This window comes from Somniosus microcephalus, chromosome 28, assembly GCF_052327205.1.
Source record: "Somniosus microcephalus isolate GS21.2 chromosome 28, FLI_Smic_1.0, whole genome shotgun sequence".
Taxonomy (NCBI): Eukaryota; Metazoa; Chordata; class Chondrichthyes; order Squaliformes; family Somniosidae; genus Somniosus; species Somniosus microcephalus.
Window position 1 is genome coordinate 28692306 of NC_141014.1, and position 16274 is coordinate 28708579.

The following is a 16274-nucleotide window of genomic DNA, read 5'->3' on the forward strand; positions in this document are numbered from 1 at the left end:
ATGACCCAGCCTCCACAGCTCTCTGGGGAAGAGAATTCCAAAGATTCACGACCCTCTGAGAGAAGAAATTCCTCCTCATTTCCATTTTAAATGGGTGCCCCCTTATTCTGAAATTATGCCCCCTAGTTCTAGATTCCTCCACGAGGGGAAATACCCTCTCTGCAGCTACCCTGTCGAGCCTCCTCAGAATCTTATGGGGGAAAATTTCAGTATCGCCCCGTTTGGGGCAAAGTTTAGCGCCTGGCGCTAATTATCGCCTCCGACAGCAAACTTGGCTTTTATTGCTCCTGGAGGTGATTGGAGCGCTAAATCAGGCGCTTCACACCTGTCTTAAGGCGCAAAGACCGAGGAGCGAGGCGCTACCTCAGAGCGCTGGCGAAGCAAGGAAGGGCAAATCAAAATGAACCTGCAAAGTGCTGCTCAGTACCCAAAACTCCTTCACACAGCGTTGAATCTCTCGAGAAGTCTCTCTCTCTCTCTCTCTCTCCTCAGAATGCGTGGTGCAAAAATGTCACCGACAAAAAAGGGCAGGAAGCGGTCGCCTTTAAATAACGCTCCCCCAGTCCCCAGTCCCTTTCTGACAGCAAAACGCTTCCCTCAACCTGTCGTTGCTTGCGGCAGGCGGTAAGGCAGGGGGCGCCACTCAATATCCGGTCCGGGACGCTAATGGGGCGTTGCGCACTCGACGGACGTCACGATCTGCCGGCACAGGAGATCGTGGCGGTAGTGTTTAGCGCCACCGCAAAATGTCTAGTTAATTTAGTGAGCGGCACAAACATCTTGAACCAGAGTCAACCACATTGTTGTAGGTCTGGAGTCACATATCAGCCAGACCGGTTAAGGGCAGCAGATTTCCTTCCCGAAAGAACATTAGCGAACCAGATGGGTTTTTACGAGAATCCGGTAGTTTCATGGTCACCATTACTGATGCTAGCTTTTTAATTCCAGATTTATTTAATTAACGGAATTTACTCCCGTGGTGGGATTCTGAACTACGTAGTCTCTTTAGTCCAGGGCCTCTGGATTACTAGTCCAGTAACATAACCACTATGCCACTGTGCCCACTATGTTAATGGCACTATATAGACGCAAGTTTTCCTTTTCAAGTAAATATTCCGCCACCCTTTCAGACAGCGCATTCCACATCGTAACAACATACAGGAAACTCTCGTTTAAATGGCACCTAAATATCTGGAATTCTCTATTAACCAGCAAAATCCATACTCCGAAAACAACACCTCAATAACCGGCAATGTTGCCGAGTCTGAGTCTCCCGCGGTGGCCGAGTTAGTCAGTGGGGGATAGTTCTCCAAACTGCCACTACTCGGCTTCTTGGCGCTATCGGAAGTCCGAACTACCTGCTGTCCAGGATATCTACCCCGAGAGGTGCCGGGGGAAGGCCCTGAGAATCATTAAAGACGCGAGCCACCCCAGCCACAACCTCTTTGCCCTGCTCCTGTCCGGTAAGAGATACCGAAGCATACAGTCTCGTACCAGCAGGTTTCGAAACAGCTTCTACCCCCAGGCCATAAGACTCATGAACGAATAATTTATTATTTATTACTGTTGTTTTATTTATTATTACTGTATTTCTATTAGTATTTTATCATTGTTATGCCATATTTATTCCAATGTTGGGAGGACTTGTAAAAATCAACATTTCATTGTGCAGTACACACGTCTGCTGCATATATGACAAATAAAATTGAATTGAATTGAATTGAACACCTCAATAACAGGAGTCTGACTCTCCCGCGCTGCCGGTAGTCTCTTCAGATCCGCCATTTTTCCGCGTGTCTCCCGCGCTGCCGTTAAAATCAGCCTCGGTAGATAACCCTCTCCGTCATCCGGAATTTTTAATCAACCGGCACCATCCCGGTCCCGTCGGGGCCAGATACCAAAGAGTTTCCTGTAGTAGTAGCGTAAATGCTGAGTCGGGACCAGAGCTGAGAGGAAGCTCACTCACTGCGCTTTTCTTCACGGCCTTCTGCTGTTCACAGCTCGTTTACATTCCAAGTTTAGCCTCATCGCAAAAATCAAAACAGCATCTCACTACAGTTAACCTTGTCGTGTGAATGAACTGCCGTTGACCCTGTCTGTTTTTTTTTTAATGCATTCTTTGAACTGCGTGGCCAACTTGTGACCAACGCAATTGCATTCCCATAACTTCCACCAGGGAATTTCTGAACTTTGGAATGTTAAAGGCGAGCGGGCTAACCTCTGACCCTGGCCTGCCTGAACCTGGATGAAAGGACCCGTGGCTCTTTGGCCTGTCGAGCTATGTTGAGCAGGCTCGAGGGGCCGTATGCCCTACTCCCGCGCCTAAGATGTTCGTAGGAAGGCCTGTACGGGGCAGCTCAGTGTTAGGAGTTTGCCACATCACATCCTGTGTGAAAAACCTTAACATAACAGGTTAGAAACATAAAACAGAGCGCGCGAGGATTAGATCGCCAGCCTATAATTCAACAGCGATGTCCCGATATAGGCGAGAAGCTGTAAAACTGAAGTTGAGGCAGCATTTGAAGATGAGGAGGCCACCTGAGATTAAATTAAATTACAGCCTCTTATCATTAGTTTCAGGTTTTAATGTTATTCCCACCCCTCCCTCCCTCTTTTCTCTCCTGAAGATTCTGAAACCTCACTGGGGTAGAGTGACAAGGGCCCCACCACCTCCAAGTTCCCCTCCAAGTCACACACCATCCTTCATCGTCGCTGGGTCAAAATCCTGGAACTCCCTCCCTAACAGCACTGTGGGAGCACCTTCACCACATGGACTGCAGCGGTTCAAGAAGGCGGCTCACCACCAACCTTCTCAAGGGCAATTAGGGATGGGCAATAAACGACAACATCCCATAAATGAAAGAAAAAAGCAGCTCACCACAGTAGCCAATCTTCAAGCACGAGGACAGGGAGCGTCGGTAGCCTATTTGGCCATGGGAGGCAACACAACCCATTGTGCTCACTCAGTTTAGCAGTTGAGAAAAAGGAGAGATATCTTGTTCACGTCAATCTGTTCAAAATGCATCCCCAAGTTAAAGGCCATTTTGGTTTCTTCACAGCCCAGGCAACAGCCAAGTGAAAAGGAACGCACCATATATGGAAAAATTGTTTTTTTTATTGGTACAGTATACAAAATAAATGCATTGAGGTACATTAATTTTACAAAGCAATAAATACGTGGATTTTTAAGAGACATGGTCATATAATATATAAAAAAGTACATCTTTAATATCTACAAACAAGTTTTATAGGAAAGGAAAAAAAAAATGAAATAATTTATGCAATAAATAATAGAATCAGTTCTCAGAGCAGCTCTCCCCAAATAACCAGAGTCCACAACATGTTCTTCCTCCCACTGCAACCATGGGAGTCCTCAAAGATAGCCATTTGGGCCTATACTAGCCATATAACCCTACTCCCACCAGGCCTCCTCAGAGCGAGGAAGGCACGAGTGTGTTAGTCAGTCTCGTGGTTAAAATACATTTTATACGCCACCTCTGTGTATAAATACCATGTGCCTTTTAAAAAAATATATATATATGTATATACGGAGGACGCGTCAAGATTATTGCTTTGCAATTGTTCGCTCTCCCATTTAAAAGATCTTTTCTTCCTCCCGCCTCCATGCTTTCTTGGTTTGAGCCATATTCTGTCGTTTGATCACCCAAACCCCAGTTTCAGCTGAGCTGTTGGCAGGATTGGTAAGTATTGGGGGGGTGGGGGGGAGGGGGAGGAAAGAGAGGAGCAGGAGGAGGAGGTGCTGGCCTTCAAGCATGAAAGCCACTCCATCCCAAAGACAAAGGTCAGGGAGCAGCGCGAGCCGATCTGCTCACTGTTACCTCCTGCTGTCCGGTTACAGAACAGCAAGTCTTCACCTCCACACTCCCCACCCCCCCTCCCCATCACCTCGACCACCCCCATCTCATACTGTGAATAGAAAATGCTGTACAGGGACGTGAAGAGCGGGCAAAAATTCTTCCCAGTTGAGCTTTCAAGCTGGCCGCAATCCAGGGGTAAAGCTATTGGGTGGAGTTAGCCAGTTAAAATCACTGGCTCGTTGCACATTCCTGATTTTATACACTTTAGCAGCTGAACAAGGGCCCTACGGAGATGCCATTGTGCTAGTTTATGTGCGAGGCAGAAAACTGGAAGGCCGAGAAAAATATATCCCTAAAGCCCTAATTAAAATGCACATCTACTGGAGGTTAATGCCGAGGAAACAAAGTTGGCTTGACTGAATGCAACATTTCCCATCTTTACAGCACAGTTTTCAGGCACGGCTCCGGACACCTCTGCCGTCAGGTTGAGGCGTGCAGGTGTGCTTGTGATGTGTGCACCACAACTGTACAAAAAATCAGCAGATGGACGCTACTGTAGACCACACATTTCACCACATTTTATAGGAAGTGGGACGGATTTTAAAATAACCCGAGCCTCAAGCATTCCACTGGTAGAACTTGTACTGCAGAGCGGCAAGATTCGGTTTTGTACTGACAGTTTCTCCTAAGGTAGAGTTTCCTGTTTCAAGGGGGGAACTGTCAAGTGGATTATAGCCACCCGCCCCATGGATAAGAGAATACAAAAATCTGGGGATATGTCAATTTGAAGTGGCATCCATAGAGGCCTTAGAGCAGATTGTAGGCCCATGCTGTTGCCTAGGGAACAGCCTGGGCTGTATGTGGAGAGACAAATCATTAAAGATAAATAAGAAAGTGAAATCTGCCCCATATTTACAGTCATCCAATATGGGGGAACCTCCGTTCCAGGGGCGTTCCCACACAATCCATATGCCAGGGGCCTCTTGGTAGTAAAGTAACAGTAGGCCGAATTGTGAAAGCTTCGACTAATTAACTACCACTTCACTGGGGAGGTTATATCAGTATTAACCCTACGAGAGAGCCAGTCACAGTGTCTGTTGTGCTAACCATATGCCCTCCCCTTTAATTCAGGTTACTAAACTGAGGGGAGTGAAGAGTCCGTGAAGCAGCAAGCATGATGGCTGTGTACCTGCGGGAGCCTCGCCCTTTGAACTAAGGACTAGTCCCAGCCCGAGATATTACCCAACTTGGAGTGTGCGGTTATTAATGTCAACCGCACCCAAGACCAAACAAATGGTGTAAAGAAGATACACTCGACCTATCATCAATTGGACGTGCTGTGAACTATTATAATTGGGACAGAAAGCTACCCAATAATAATCAGGTCAAAAACGCACCACACCTCTTGGTACCTTTTGCCCTCCTCCCCCACACAGACACACCCACACACATCAAGTTGCTGCCCTGATTACAGGAAACTTTCGATTTACCGGCACCTAAATAACCGGAAATCTCGGTTAACCGGCAAAATTCAGGAGTAGGTTCAGGTAAGTTTTATTACTTGCCTTCCTCCATCTGTCGCTGTGCAAGGGTGTGGCTGCAGCTGTTGCTAAGCTACAGAGACACTTGGAACTTGTGGCCATTGTTCTGAACCTGTTGCTAAGCAACAGGGTTTGTTGCTTTATACGGAGCTCTCAGCTCCGTATCTTTTACTATAGCTTTCGGTTATCCGGAATCTTTGATGAACCGGCACCACGTCGGTCCCGTCCGTGCCGGATAAAAAAAAGTTTCCTGTAGAATGCTTATCTTACAAGAGGAAATACGGTAAAGCCGTGGCCAAATTGCGGCATCAATCTGGTTGGCCTTGTAAACTGCAGGAGCGAGAGCAAGGAACCAAAGGGGCCAGTGTGGAGAGGAGCTGCCCACCAGCGCATCAACTTTGAGCATCAACGCAACAAGGCACACTGCAGCAACTCGCCAAGGCTTCTTCGGCAGCACCTCCCAAACCCGCGACCTCCACCACCTAGAAGGACAACGGCAGCAGGCGCATGGGAACGCCACCACCTCCAAGTTCCCCCTCCAAGTCACACACACCATCCTGACTTGGAAATATATCGGCCGTTCCTTCATAGCCGCTGCGGTCAAAATCCTGGAACTCGCTGCCTAACAGCACTGTGGGAGCACCTTCACCACATGGACTGCAGCGGTTCAAGAAGGTGGCTCACCGCCACCTTCTCAAGGGGCAATTAGGGGATGGGCAATAAATGCCAGCGACGTCCACATCCTATGAGTGAATAAATTTGGAAAAACTTAACATTGGTGAGGGTTACACAGGACAATATCGATCATCAAAAGAAAAATAACTCTAGCAACACCCACCAAAATAAAATTTGCACAATTAGCGCAGAATAATTTACACACTTAACAGAGGCTGTTTAAGAGGGGCATCAAACACTTACAGAATCATTTGCGAAAAGGGAATGCTAAAAGAGGAAATAAAAAGTAGGATTTAATGTTCGACTGCTTTTGCAGAAAGGATAACAAATTATGGCGGTAATCTGTTAAATAGCAGCAAATGGTAACTGCCCTCCAGCTAGATTGCCAAAAAAGCCCCCAGGGCAGGATGCAACAATCCCAGAACCTTCTTACACCAGCAACAGTAGACAGGATATTAGCTCCGAGTCTATCTCCGTATCGTCACTGGTGCTGACGACATGGAGGAGAGAAATGGCGAGAAACTTTTAAAATGTTGGTGTTCAGAAAGATTTGGAAGAAACACAGAACGCTAGCATGCAGGTACAGCAAGCAATAAGGAAGGCAAATGGCATGTTAGCCTTTATTGCAAGGGGGTCAGAGTATAAAAGAGTAAGGAAGTCTTGCTACAATTGTACAGGGCCTTGGTGAGAACACACCTGGAGTACTGTGCACAGTTTTGGTCTCCTTATCTAAGGAAGGATATACTTGCCTTGGAGGCGGTGCAACGAAGGTTCACTAGATTGATTCCTGGGACGAGAGGGCTGTCCTATGATGAGAGATTGTGTAGAATGAGCCGATACTCCCTGGAGTTTAGAAGAATGAGAGGTGATCTCATTGAAGCATACAAGATTCTGAAGGGGATTGACAGGGTAGATGCTGAGAGGTTGTTTTCCCCTGGCTGGAGTGTCTAGAACTAGGGGGCATAGTCTCAGGATAAGGGGTCGGCCATTTAAGACTGAGATGAGGAGGAATTTCTTCACTCAAGAGGGTTGTGAATCTTTGGAATTCTCTGCCCCAGAGGGCTGTGAATGCTGAGTCGTTGAGTATATCCAAGGCGGAGATCGATAGATTTTTGGACTCTAGGGGAATCAAGGGATATGGGGATCGGGCGGGAAAGTGGAGTTGAGGTCGATGATCAGCCATGATCTTATTGAATGGCGGAGCAGGCTCGAGGGGCCGAATGGCCGACTCCTGCTCCTATTTCTTATGTTCTTATAAAAGTGTTTGCTTCCAGATAGCCTCTTAGCATGACACTGGAAAGCTGAGGCACATCAGTATGTGGGCAGATACATCTCCCTTTATAACATTTAATTAACGAGGCAATTCAGAGGGGCACACTTCCCTATAATTGAAACAGCTGCAAGAAGGGGATGTTTGTCTTGCCATGGATTGGGGTTGGGGAGACCATTAAGTATCTAGCCTTACATAAAAATTGCCACAGCTGGATATATATATATTATATATATTAATATAATCCTACACTCAACAATTGAGAAGCAAGCGTAGAGAGCATGAGGATGAGCTACACAACTACAGGCTGATATTCCCGGACACCTCGCCCCATCCTTTCCTCGCACGACCTCACAGCAATGCGACTAGCACGGAGACTAGGCTGCAGGACAACGGTGGGACGTGTAGTTCAGGACATACGGTTGTGTTCTGCTGGTACTGTAATAGTCACAGCTGGCTTAAGGCGGCGACATTCCCCCCCCCCCCAACTGTGTTGGACGCGGATCCTGCTTATTTTTTATGAATTACAGATTCGAAGGCAACTTCAGCGAGGCTGTGCTGCTGAAGACCAACCTCACTAGATGGGAGTGAAAAGACATAGATGAGACTATAACACCATCACCCTGATTCTCTGGCCCATTCGCCAGGAGGAGCACAGCCACACTGAATTTGTCCTCGTTATGTTTTTATTTTCTCTTTAACTTTTTTTTTGCCCCGTGCCAATTTTCTCTCCCCCCAACCTCAGTAGGTTGAGGTCCAGCACCATGAAGGGTGCCCATGTAGTATTGATGTATGAACGTTGACATTGAGTATTGACATCACTGCACAACCTGATTCTATTCTCGCCCAAATCATATGAACGTACGAACAATGACAGACAGGAAAAGACCCTCTGGTTCATCCAGCCTGACCCATACAAGTGAGATACCTTGGGCAGGATTTTCATTCAGGAGTCGGGTTGGAGGCGGGACTACAACTTTCGGGGTTGTAGTCCCGCCTCCATCGAGTTGTGGCCAACCCACGCGATTTTAACTTGATCGACCTTGTTGAGCCTGCCCAGTGGGCTCAGCAGGCCAATTAAGGGCCACCCGGCAACAGGTGACGTCACAGACTGAAATTTCATCTGTCAAGAGGTTTTGACAGATGAAATATCAGCGTTTCACTGCTGTTTGAAGCCATCAAACACCGACAGTCTTACTTCTAACCTGAGTCCTTCTCCACAGACTCAGTTAGAAATCTCTCCTGCACAGAAAGCTGAAGGCTGTCACTTTTGACAGTTTGCAGCCATTCTGCTTTCTGTGCCAGTGAGATGAGGGACTCCCGGAACCTAAAGGAAGGCTGAAAAGGTAAGAAAAGGCATGTAAGACTTATTTAATCACTTTAGACACACAAAACACACTTACCTTTGCACTCATGCACACATCACTCACCTGAACACCGACATCTCAACCCAAGTCCTTCGACCCGACGGCCCGCCTCGCTAACTTGGCGTGGTTTGGAGCCGTCGGGAATCCCACACTTCAACATCAAAAATAGGGATTAGGCTCAAAACTGCCTGTTAACTACCTGTTAACAGGCAGTTAATTGGCACTAATCCCTTCCCGCCTTGGGTAGGTGGGTCCCAGTGCGGGTCGGGTACCCGCCTCCTGTGAAACTTACATGGAGGCGGGTTTGGGTGCGGGAAGGGGTCGGGACCACTGATTTCGGGATTTTAGCCCCCCCGCACGCCTCCAATCCCGACTCCACGGCCCAATGAAAATCCTGCCCCTTGTGTATCATCTGCATGTTTAGAGTTGGGGGTCACTGGATAGCAACCAGAACCCCGGCTGATTCCCCCCCTCCTAAACCCAGGGCCAGTGAAGCCATGTTCTGTCTCATGGTTCTACTCCTCGAAACTAGAGCCTACCAACTTGCCAACTGACTCCCTTCATAGAAGATAGGAGCAGGGGTAGGCCATTTGGCCCCTCGAGCCTGCTCTGCCATTCAATGAGATCATGGCTGATCATCCAAACTCAGTACCCTGTCCCTGACATAGAAACAATCCCACCAGCTCATTAATTTCAAAATCTGTGTCCATGTTTCCCACTCCCGCCATGTTCTGTTTCCAACTCCCATCCGCTCTCTGCAACCAACTCCAACCTCACATCCTCTGCTCTTCCAATTCTACTTACGTCCACCCCTCCCTCTACTTCAGTCAATGCACCTTCACAAGCCTCCTTAAACCACAGCTCTGATCACACCTCCCCTTGCGCTCCCAACTCCAGTCTGGGTCCCGCCCCTTCCTCTGTCAAACGCTCTGTTACGTTGACAATGTTGTTGTAGACCTCGCTGAAGATGTTCTGCATGGGCTCAGCTCATTGGTCGATAAAACTAAATGCATGCTGGGATAGGCAATGCCAAAATGGTGGTCCTGACCCAGTTCAGCACCGATCTAGTCATTAATAGCAAAGCTTCATGGGAACTACTGCTCAATGATGGGACTCCACATTCCGCCCTTTCTCCTGCAGTCTATAGGCTTGGTGTCACCTCACCACCACCACCACCACTTGATGGAAAAGAGTAAGAGAGAAAATTAGATCAATCTTACCAGTGTCCTCCACTATGACCCTCCACCTAGTTCCTCAAAAGCAAAGATAAAAAAATCTTTTTACTTATGCAGATTGTTTCACCAGTGTCGAGACTCCCAATCAACAGTTTGCCAACCTGTGTCTTCACAGAATCACAGAAACCTCACAGTGCAGATAGAGGCCATTTCGGCCCATCGAGCCTGCACCGACACATATCCCACCCGATCCCCGTAACCCCTACACCAACATATATCCCACCCTATCCCCGTAACCCCACGTATTTAATCCCCCTAACACTAAGGGTCAATTTATCATAGCCAATCAACCTAACCCGCACATCTTTGGACCGTGGGAGGAAACCGGAGCACCCGGAGGAAACCCACGCAAACACGGGGAGAATGTGCAAACTCCACACAGTCGCCCGAGGCTGGATTCGAACCCGGGTCCCTGGCGCTGTGAGGCAACAGTGCTAACCACTATGCCACCGTCTTGGGGGAACAGAAGTGGGCGGAATTGGTTGGCAGGGAGCTGTCACTTGACTCCGTTATCCCCCTCTATCTCTGTGACCTCCTCCAGCCCTGCAACCCTCCGAGATATCTGCACTCCACCAATTCTGGCCTCTGGAGCATCCTAGATTTTAATCGCTCTACCATTGGCGGCCGTGCCTTCAGCTGCCTAGGCCCTAAGCTCTAGAATTCCCTCCCTAATCCTCTCCGCCTCTCTACCTCTCTCGCCTCCTTTAAGACGTTCCTTAAAACCTACATCTTTGGTCCTCTGTCCTAATATCTCCTTATGTGGCTCGGTGTCAAATTTTGTTTGATAACGCTGCTGTGAAGCACCTTGGGACGTTTTACTACGTTAAAGGCGCTATATAAATACAAGTTGTTGAGCTTTCAAAGCCTCTCAGTTGTCCTACCTTGATGAAGCATTTCACAGAAGTGAGATTCTCTAACAGGACAGATTATCACCCCCATTGCCTCCATTTTAAGACAGGGCACTTCAATTCCATATGGCCATGGCCCATCGGAGAACGAACAAAATCTCAACTGAGGAATGGCATTGACGGAGGTCATGGAAAACCTCATGGCTTAGATTGTCTCGGCTACAGCATGGTAAGAGGGCAGTCAAAGAAGAAGACAACCTGTATTTAAGATAGCCTTAGCAAGCTAATCTACAGTACAGGAAACTTTCGATTTACCGGCACCTAAATAACCGGAAATCTCGGTTAACCGGCAAAATTCAGGCGTAGGTTCAGGTAAGTTTTACTTCATATTGTACTTGCCTTCCTCGATCTGTTGCTGTGCAAGGGTGTGGCTGCAGCTGTTGCTAAGCTACAGAGACACTTGGAACTTGTGGCCATTGTTCTGAACCTGTTGCTAAGCAACAGGGTTTGTTGCTTTATACGGAGCTCTCAGCTCTCCGTATCTTTTACTATAGCTTTCGGTTATCCGGAATCTTTGATGAACCGGCACCACGTCGGTCCCGTTGGTGCCGGATAAAAAAAAGTTTCCTGTAATATTAAATGAGGGCTGTGGCTGCTCAGTCGTGAGTACATTCAAGACAAAGATCAGTAGGTTTTTGGATACTAAGGGACTCAAGGGATATGAGGATAGTGCGGGAAGGTGGAGAGGAGGTCGAAGATCAGCCATGATCTTACTGAATGAGGAGTAGGCTTGAAGGGCCAAATGACCTACTCCTGCTCCTATTTCTTATGTTATGTTCAAATGTTGTCACAATATGGATGCCCATTACTAAGCTGATGATGTCACAAACAAATCCCTCATTTGCATTGGCTCACCTGCGATGCCACAGTGCTGAGGTATTCTGGTTCTACCCTTCTCTTTAGGGATCAAGGTTGGGATATGGTTTCCCGAATAGGACAATCAATTCATGACTTTAAGAACACAACATTTCTTCCTCATGGGGGAGGGATCTAGATTTCTCCCAGCTCCTGAAAAGCAGCCATTCAGAACATACAATGGATCCCTATCGACAAATTAAAGTACCGAGATAGACAACAACCAAGGTTTTGATTTAGGTTATACTGACCAAACATTGCGCATCCATACAGGTGAAATATTACAGCTTCAGTTATGGGCATACACGTCAACAGATAGAGAGACAGAGAGGGGCATGTCATAAACCAGCCGTTAAGTGCAATTCCTGTGTTAAAAATCAAGAATCATTGCACGGTCTCGTACTCTAACTCATTCTTTCCCAGGAGCTGAAAGCTATAGAGCTCCTTACCTCTCTCGATTTTCCCTCTTAAAATCCACACGCTTTTAAGGCCCAAGCTTGGTGTCATCTAGCCAGATTTATCTGGTCTTCCCACCTTTTTCCAATCGTGGGTGTCCTGCCCTATAGACCTTAGCCCTTCACCGTGGCTTCCTAATTTAAAAATGACCCTCCTGCACCATTATCCAAACCTCCCACACCACTTTACTTCTTCCCTCATCAACAATCCTCTCATAACTGACCACTTACCAGCAACCTCTGATAAGCACACACGTGATTCTGGCCACAATCGTAGCATTCTAACATACCAAAACACTTCCTGCTTTAACTCCATATATACACAACTTCTGAGCCAGGCATAACACTTAGATGTATAATCCCGATCCAAAGATAATATTTTGCCCAGTTCATCCTGTTTTAGGGGTCTGTTACAGCCATCTTGCAATCCACTACCAAGTGTTAACTGAATCAACCTTCAGGTTGGTCTTTCATTGTTTTGAACACTGTTCTGTGTTGTTTTAATGACTTCAATATTCAGAGGCACAAATATTACCAAATTCCTTTTGACCTTTAAACAGTGGAGCAAGAATTGACCTGGTTGCTTTGGTAGTCAGGTCATGAGCACATTCTTTTTTTGAACGCATGTGCAATGTCACTACATATAGCTAGTTCTTACCCTCGAATTCTATGTAATCCGGCCTTGCATAGATGTCTCAACTCGAAAACCACCCACGTGTGTGTGGCGTTTCTAATTTCCGCACCAGCTATCCTTGTGGCTTCTCCCAGTGAGAAGTACGTCTCCAATTTTGTGTTGTGTCACGGTCAACTTTGGGCTGCAGTTTTGCCGCCCACCGCCCCCCTCCCCCCGCCAACATCCCAAAGGTGAAAGGATAGCCTGCTGACCGGACAACACACAAACCTTCCACCTCCCCCTCCAAAAAAAACCCCACAGAAACTTGTTACTTCCTCCCCTCAGTGTTGTGAAATCCCGAAGTAACGATGTGACAAACGGAGTTGGTGGACTCCCCAATCCTGACATCACTGAAACTTAACGTACGTCTTCATTATTGCCTGCGTTCGTGCCAGAAGTGTTCAATTTTGCCTCATCTCCCCCTTCACTCTGCAAACCTCTAACTCTGAGCCCCTCATGCACATTCTTGGACTCCCAACATCAACAAGGTTGCTATCAAATACCAAACCTACACAGTACCTTATGTCAACTTACGCTTAACCTGCTGTGAAATTCCGTCTGTGCAACTTATCATACAGAATAAACGTACCCCTCTGAGAGGCGTTTACTCCATGCAAGCCTTGGAAGGACTACTGTGGCCCCACCTGTCTGTCCATGTATCTGTTGTATGGCATTTGAGATACATCAGCTCCAGTATCTCAGCTGTATGGATCTTGTTATTTCTGCAGCCTCTAAGTCCTGTGAGCACACATTGAAACAGCCTGTTTCTGGTTGTTGTTTTATGGAAGATTCCTAGGCGGGCAGTTGCTCCCCAGGTTCCAATGACTCTCTCGCACACAGAATACAAGGACCTACACACAATGCAAAGACCCTACACAGAATAGAAGGACCCTGCACCATATAAGGACCCTACACACAGTACAAGCACCCTACACAGAATAGAAAGACCCTCTACAGAATAGAAAGACACTATACCATACAAGGACCCTACACACAATACATAGACCCTACACAGAATAGAAAGACCCTACACAGAATAGAAAGACCCTACACCATACAAGGACCCTACACACAATACAAAGACCCTACACAGAATAGAAAGACCCTACACCATACAAGGACCCTACACACAATACAAAGACCCTACACAGAATAGAAAGACCCTACACCATACAAGGACCCTACACATCTGTCCTGATGTCTCCTTCTATGGCTCGTTGTCAAAAATGTTTTTTTATTGATATCGCTCTTGTTAAGCGTTTTGAGACGTTTTGCTACGTTGAATAGCGCTATATAAATGTAAGTTGTTGTAGTGTCCGACTTGGGGGATTATTCATCTTCAATGTGTGATTACATTCCCAACTGTGACGTCGTCATCAGAGAATTCTCCTTGCAGCTTAATTTAGGAAATGCTGGGTCAGGAGTGCTGTTATCAGGAGTGCGGAGTGTATTTAGCCTTCAGGGACGGCTGATTATGGCAGACTGATAGGATGGGTGGACCTGTGGAACCTGTGATCTTTCATCGAATGTCCAACATAACACAGTTACTGTCCAAAAGTTTCACAGCAGTTTTACAACACTGGGTGGAGGGAAACAAAATGGCTATCATTTAGGATCCGGTTTCTGGCAGCTACACACTACTGGTCATTTTCCATCCTAATATGCAGTACTCTAAAGGTTATAGCCGCATTTTATGCTGATGAGACAAACCAGACCATTGACATCGCCATGGACACATCAGAGCTGTTCCTCAATTGGTTTACCAAGAGCCATGTTTTGGTGATATAGGGTGTATTCCTGCCTTTCATCAAATTTCTCTCTAGCCTGCCCTGCAGGTGACCCAGCTAGAATTAGCAAGTACCCTCCACTTCCACTTCACTTATCCTAAGTAACCTAATATCAGTTAATGTAAGACACCAGGTTATAGTCCAACAGCTTTATTTGAAATCACAAGCTTTCGGAGCGCTGCTCCTTCGTCAGGTGAAGTGGAGAGATGCATAAAGACACAGCTTATATAGTCAGAGAATCATGTCAGATGTTTACAGGTAACCTTTCCAACTGCCATTTATCACACCTCGGCAGAGAGATAATCACAGCAATCAAAGGTGTTTGGACACCATTCACACCTTTGATTGCTGTGATTATCTCTCTGCCGAGGTGTGATAAATGGCAGTTGGAAACATTACCTGTAAACATCTGACATGATTCTCTGACTATATAAGCTGTGTCTTTATGCATTTCTCCACTTCACCTGACGAAGGAGCAGCGCTCCAAATGCTTGTGATTTCAAATAAAGCTGTTGGACTATAACCTGGTGTTGTGTGACTTCTTACATTTGTCCACCCCAGTCCAACTCCGGCATCTCCACACCATAATATCAGTTAAGATTGGGAGATCCAGGTTCCAACCCAAAGTTCCAAAACCCAACAGTCGAGGGTTACTGGGCCAACAAAGATTGGCCACCATGGGACAAAGGAACTTTAACCACAACAATAAATCAATTAAACATTCTTCGTTAATATAAATTACATATGGCACGCCTGTAATATAAAAATGAGCACGACAAAAACAACAACAAAAAAAATCACCCTGATAAATAGGAACACTGATATTCCATGGAGGGGCAAGTTCTGACATCACGGTGTTGGACACTTGTGTTGATTGATCTCCACAGCCTTTGGAGAATTTTTTTTTGCAGTAAGTAAGGTGGTCGCAAAATAGGCAGTCATTCACCGAGGTCGGATGTATAATCGAGTGTCAGGGCCGGCAAAGAATGTGTTTCTCCAAAAATTGGTGGGGGACTTTCTTGATGGGCCTCTCTTGCTGTTGATCCAACATATCTATTCCCCCCTTTGCCCCGCTCCCAGCCATAAGTGCAAATTTTATGGTCCCAGGTTATCTCAGTGCATCTCTGTTCAATTTTCTGGTTCATAATTTTCCCCTCTACTGCCCCCTCGTCTTCTGTTAAGTCAGATTTTGGGAGCCTCGGGATCGTGACTGGCAGCAGACTTGTGAACTTGGTAGTACCTCATGGACTGACAACAAAGAGATTTCCCCAAATTAACATTGCTCATTGCTGCTGAAATCCAAATTGCGATCACCAATACGAAAGGGCCTTAAAATAGGAGTGAAATTGTCCTGTGACTGACTAGCCATGTACTACTTACGGTAACTTCCTCCTCTCCTCGTCCCACAATCCAGAAATGCTCAGTAACCTGGCCATTATTCAAATGTAGATAGCGAGTGTTGGAAGCTGTGGGGCGGGGGGAGTTGGAGGGAGAGAGACGGCGGTGGGCGGGAAGGGGGCTTCACAGACAAGGCCTAATCCTCGCCTCATCCAAGATCCACCCATATAGTTTCCAGCATGAGTCACGGGGGCAGTGATCAGAAGCTGGATGGTTGGCTATGCTGGTGGGCATTGAACCCCAAGTGTAACACCCCAAACCCCACTTTGGTGCTAAAACCTGGGTCTTATGC